Below are 6651 nucleotides of genomic sequence, written 5' to 3'. Positions count from 1 at the left end.
ATCGGGCGTGCCGGGCTGGCTACACTCGCTGGGGAGGAAGAGGGTTCCCGTCCAGAACAGGTCTCCGGACGACGGTGCACCTGCCCCCACGGTGGGCGCCAAATGTCGGGTGGTAGGTGCGACATATGCCAACGGGTGGCTTATCATTGTGGGAGCCAGTAAGACATCGTCGGTGCCTGGAAACGGGATGAGGCGAAGACATGCACGCCGGCGGATCATACCCAGCTTCGGGGCTCTCCATGGAGATAACACCCCTACTGCTGCTCTGCGGGGTCTCCGCATGATCACTAGATGGACAAGTAACTACACAATGCTCCTTGAGTTGTTCGGGTGGAAGGAGGAAGAAGGGCACGGCTAGCGTGCTTCTTCTCCTCGTATGGTGTTTAAACCTAGCTTAGGGTCGAACCCTTTGCATGGGTGCCCCGGGGGGTTTATATAGGCCTACCCCTGGGGGTACAATGGTAATCCGACTGGGCGCGGGGCCCAGCCGTCTGTGACTGCGCTCGCCGGCTTCTGCGCCGACCGCTGGGGCCCGCCGACTGGTGGGTCCCGTCGGCTGCCGGATCCTCGGTCGATAGGCAGGCCCCACTGGTCAGGGCCTGGTCGGTGGCTAGTTACTATTGCTCTATTTTGATGACGCGGGCCTCGTCGTGGTAAGCGTGGCTACAGTACCGCCGCCTGGAGGGCGATTACTGTAGCCTTACCGTGTCTTGTCTCCTTAATGGGGCGTCTCCTTCGAGGAAGATGGCAAGCCGGCTGCGGGGAGCCGGCTTTCTCTTGGGCCGACTGGGGGAGGCATGGCCGCCTTCAGGGTCTCTCTGCCCGAAGGGACCCACCGCCCGTGGGCTGCGCTGGCAGTCCGTCATGGATGGCGTCAGGGTCGACATGGCAACAGTGCCGCGCCGGACAGGTCATGGCCACCCGTACGGCGCACTGTGCCAGTCGTGCTCCGGGATTTGGGGGCGGCGGGCTTCACTGTAGCCATGCCCCATCTCATCGCCGTTAGGTTGATGCAAACTTCGGGGGTACGGTCTTGACCTCTTTATGGGAGCCGGCTTCTCGGAGTCGGCCTTCTCGCGGCCGGCTTTGTGAAGTCGGCCTTCCCATGGCTTTCTTCATGAGGGCTAAAGTCGGGCCGCCTCCCGAAAGCCAGCCTGGATAACAGCCGGCAAGGGGAAGGCGGCCCCACGTCTTGGATTCTTGAGAGCCGGACGAGCTTGTAATTTTTTCAGAAGGGCCAGGGGAAGCTGGCTAGGCTACCCATGGCTATTTACTCCGACAATTACATTATTTGCCATTTGCCTCTCGTTTTCCTCTCCCCCCAATTCACCCTTACCGTTTTATTCGCCCTCTCTCTCTATCCTCCCTCTCTGTTTGCCTCTTTGTTTGCTTGTGTGTTAGTTTGTTTGCTTGTTGTCATGGCTAGTCCTCTTTCTGCTCCTATGTCCCCCGAGTTTGAAGTCCTTCACTTCAAACAAAGGCAAGGAGAAAACTTAAAGGATGCTTGGTTTAGAATGATGGAATCTTATCGTAAATGCACCCTAGAAGTAAATTTCAGAATTTTGCTTCGCAACTTTTATGTTGGGCTTAATATGTCTCATAGACAACTTTTGGATTGTGTTGCCAAAGGCAATTTTATTGAAATTGATCCTAGTATCGCGCATGAAATTATAAAAGGTATAATAGGAACTTTACCTCAACAAAAGGGGCCCCATCATACCCAAGAGAAAATGCATGTTTTTGAGAAAATTTGCGAAGTAACTAAGATTTTACAGAAATCTTTGGAACCTCTTAAGAGCGTTAGTGTAAATCTTCACCGCATGAATATGTTGATTACTCTTTGCAATAAGCGGTTGGATTCCTTAGATCTCAAGATCTCTGAATATGAAGGGAAACGTAAAGAACCTCCCGGATTTGAGCATAACATTGCTAAAAGAATTAAGAATCAAGATGGCAATACCTAGATCTATCCTCGCTTGTTATGCCTAGGTAGGGCCGTTAAACGATAGCGCTTGTTGGGAGGAAACCCAATTTTAGTTTTATTCCTTGCTTTTTGCTCCTGTTTAGTAATAAATAAAGTATCTAGCCTCTGTTTTGGTTTTTTTTGTGTGTTTAATTAGTGTTTGTGCCAAGTAGAACCGTTGGGAAGACTTGGGGAAAGTCTTGTTGAACTTGCTGTAAAAAACAGAAACTTTAGCGCTCACGAGAACTGCTTCCATTTTTATTTTAAGAGTGCTATTTAGTTAATTCTTTTTGAAGATGATTAATAGATAAATTCCTCACGTCCAGCAATTTATTTTAGAATTTTTGGGGTTCCAGATCTTGCGCTAGCTACAGATTACTACAGACTGTTCTGTTTTTGACAGATTCTGTTTTTCGTGTGTTGTTTGCTTATTTTGATGAATCTATGGCTAGTAAAATAGTTTATAATCCATAGAGAAGTTGGAATACAGTAGGTTTAACACCAATATAAATAAAGAATGAGTTCATTACAGTACCTTGAAGTGGTATTTTGTTTTCTTTCGCTTACGGAGCTCACGAGTTTTCTATTTTGAGTTTTGTGTTGTGAAGTTTTCAAGTTTTGGGTAAGAATTTGATGGATTATGGAACAAGGAGTGGCAAGAGCCTAAGCTTGGGGATGCTGTTGGCACCCCCAAGATAATCCAAGGACACCAAAAAGTCAAAGATTGGGGATGCCCCGGAAGGCATCCCCTCTTTCGTCCACTTCCATCGGTAACTTTACTTGGAGCTATATTTTTGTTCACCAACATGATATGTGTTTTGCTTGGAGAGTCTTGTATTATTTTTGTCTTTGTTTGCTAGTATGCCACAATCATCGTCCTTGCTGTACACACCTTTTGAGAGAGCCATACATGAATTAAAATTTGATAGAATACTCTATGTGCTTCACTTATATCTTTTGAGCGTTATAATTTTGCTCTATGTGCTTCACTTATATCTTTTGAGCTAAGTAATTTTGCTCTATGTGCTTCACTTATATCTTTTGAGCTAAGTAGTTTTGCTCTATGTTCTTCACTTAGATCTTTTAGAGCACGGTGGTGGATTTGTTTTAAAGAAACTATTGATCTCTCATGCTTCACTTAAATTATTTTGAGAGTCTATTAATAGCATGGTAATTTTCTTAATAATAATATGCTTGGTATTCAAGATTTGTGAAACTTTCTTTTGAGTGTGTTGAATACTAAGAAAAGATTGAAGCATGATAATTGTTTTGAGATATGGAGGTGATAATATTAAAGTCATGCTAGTGGAGTAGTTGTGAACTTAAAGAATACGTGTGTTGAAGTTTGTGATTCCCGTAGCATGCACGTATGGTGAACCATTATGTGATGAAGTCGGAGCATGATTTATTTATTGATTGTCTTCCTTATGAGTGGCGGCCGGGGACGAGCGATGGTCTTTTCCTACCAATCTATCCCCCTAGGAGCATGCGCGTAGTAATTTGCTTTGATAACTTCTAGATTTTTATAATAAGTATATGAGTTCTTTATGACTAATGTTGAGTCCATGGATCATACGCACTCTCACCCTTCCACCTTTGCTAGCCTCTCTAATACCGCGCACCTTTCGCCGGTATCATACACCTACCATATACCTTCCTCAAAACAGCCACCATACCTACCTATTATGGCATTTCCATAGCCATTCCGAGATATATTGCCATGCAACATTCCATCGTCTAGTTCATCATGACACATCCATCATTGTCATATTGCTTCTCATGATCATGTAGTTGACATAGTATTTGTGGCAAAGCCACCGTTCATAATTTTCATACATGTCACTCTTGATTCATTTCATATCCCGGTACACCGCCGGAGGCACTCATATAGAGTCATACTTTGTTTTAGTATCGAGTTGTAGTCATTGAGTTGTAAATAAATAGAAGTGTGATTATCATCATTCAATAGAGCATTGTCCCAAAAAAAACAGAAAGGCCAAAGAAAAAAAGAAGTTCCAAAAAAGGGGCAATGCAACTATCTCTTTTTCCACACTTGTGCTTCAAAGTAGCACCTTGATATAGCGAGTCTCATATATTGTGCTTCAAAGTAGCACCATGTTCTTCATATAGAGAGTCTCATATGTTGTCACTTTCATTTACTAGTGGGAATTTTACATTATAGAACTTGGCTTGTATATTCCAATGACGGGCTTCCTCAAAATTGCCCTAGGTCTTCATGAGCAAGAAAGTTGGATGCACACCCACTAGTTTCCTTTGTTGAGCTTTCATACATTTATAGCTCTAGTGCATCCGTTGCATGGCAATCCCTACTCACTCACATTCATATATATTGATGGGCATCTCCATAGCCCGTTGATACGCCTAGTTGATGTGAGACTATCTTATCCTTTTTGTCTTCTCCACAACGACAATTCTATTCCGCCCATAGTGCTATATCCATGGCTCACGCTCATGTATTGCGTGAAGATTGAAAAAGTTTTGAAAAAGTTAGAGTATGAAACAATTGCTTGGCTTGTCATCGGGGTTGTGCATGATTTAAATACTTTGTGTGGGGAAGATGGAGCATAGCGAGGCTATATGATTTTGTAGGGATAACTTTCTTTGGCCATGTTATTTTGAGAAGACATAATTGCTTTGTTAGTATGCTTGAAGTATTATTATTTTTTATGTCAAGATAAACTTTTGTCTTGAATCTTTCTAATCTTAATATTCATACCACAATTAAGAAGATTTGCATTGAAATTATGCCAAGTAGCACTCCGCATCAAAAATTCTCTTTGTATCATTTACCTACTTGAGGACGAGCAGGAATTAAGCTTGGGGATGCCTGATACGTCTCCAACGTATCTATAATTTTTGATTGCTCCATGCTATATTATCTACTGTATTGGGCTTTATTTTCCAATTTAATATTATTTTTGGGACTAACCTATTAACCGGAGGCCCAGCCCAGAATTGCTGTTTTTTGCCTATTTCAGTGTTTCCGAGAAACAGAACATCAAACGGAGTCCAAACGGAATAAAATCTTTGGGAACATGATTTTCTCATCGAACGTGATCCAGGAGACTTGGACCCTACTACAAGGGATCAAAGAGGAGGTCACGAGGGTGGGGGCGCCTCGGTGCTCCACCGACGTACTCCTTCCTCCTATATATACCTACGTACCCCCAAACGATCAGAACAGGAGCCAAAAACCTAATTCCACCGCCGCAACTTTCTATATCCACGAGATCCCATCTTGGGGCCTGTGCCGGAGCTCCGTCGGAAGAGGGCCGTCATCATGGAGGGCTTCTACATCACCATAGCCTCTCCGATGAAGTGTGAGTAGTTTACCTCAGACCTTCGGGTCCATAGTTAGTAGCTGGATGGCTTCTTCTCTCTCTTTGAATCTCAATACAAAGTTATCCCCCTCTCTCGTGGAGATCTATTCGATGTAATCTTCTTTTTGCGGTGTGTTTGTTGAGATCGATGAATTGTGGGTTTATGATCAAGTCTATCTATGAATAATAATTGAATCTTCTCTGAATTATTTTATGCATAATTGATTATCTTTGCAAGTCTCTTCGAGTTATCCGTTTGGTTTGGCCAACTAGATTGGTAGTTCTTGCCATGGGAGAAGTGCTTAGCTTTGGGTTCGATCTTGCGGTGTCCTTTCCCAGTGACAAAAGGGGAAGCAAGGCACGTATTGCATTGTTGCCATTGAGGATAACAAGATGGGGTTTATTTCATATTGCATGAATTTATCTCTCTACATCATGTCATCTTGCGTAAGGCGTTACTCTGTTTTTAACATAATGAAATCTTTTTCGTCGTTAGATGACATTTCCTATGTTCATATAGGTGAAACATTAAACACCTATTACTATCTAACATTAATTAATATCTAGCCAAATATATATTCATTTAACATTTGACATTAATATATCTAACTATATTCATCTCTAACAATTGACATTACTATATATTTAACTTTTCTATCTAATTCATCTAACATTCGACATTAATTTAACATTTATATAAACTCAAAATATATAAAAAATTAAATAAACAGAAAAACTCATTAACAAATAATATTTTAATTAGATTATCAAATCTCAGATACCTAAATTTTCTTACTAAAAATAAACTAGTTATATTAATTATTGAACTAGTTCAAATCTCATATACCTAAATAAACTAGTTATATTAATTATTGAACTAGTTCAAAATCTCATATACCTAAATACAAACTAGTTCGACGATTTTCTTACTAAAAATAAACTAGTTATATTAATTATTGAACTAGTTCAAATCTCATATACCTAAATAAACTAGTTTGATAATTTTCTTACTAAAAATAAACTAGTTATATTAATTATTCAACTAGTTCAAATCTCTAGTTCGACAATTTTCTATCTAGCTAATTCATCTAACATTCGACATTAATCAAACATTCGATCATCTAATTAACTTTTCTAAAAAACAGAAAATAAGTAAAAAATGTGTGTGTGTGTGTGTGTGTATGTGTGTGTAGTGTGTACGTATATATGTGTGTGTATGTGTGTATGTGTGCGGCCCCGTACGCCGCCGCCCCGTACGTACGAGCGGGGGCGCCGGCGTACGGGGCGGGGGCGGCGGCGTACGTACGGGCGGGGGCGCCGCCGTACGGGCCGGGTGCGACGACGACG

This window comes from Triticum dicoccoides, chromosome 5A (genome assembly GCF_002162155.2).
Source record: "Triticum dicoccoides isolate Atlit2015 ecotype Zavitan chromosome 5A, WEW_v2.0, whole genome shotgun sequence".
NCBI lineage: Eukaryota > Viridiplantae > Streptophyta > Magnoliopsida > Poales > Poaceae > Triticum > Triticum dicoccoides.
Note: the sequence above shows the minus strand (reverse complement) of the source record.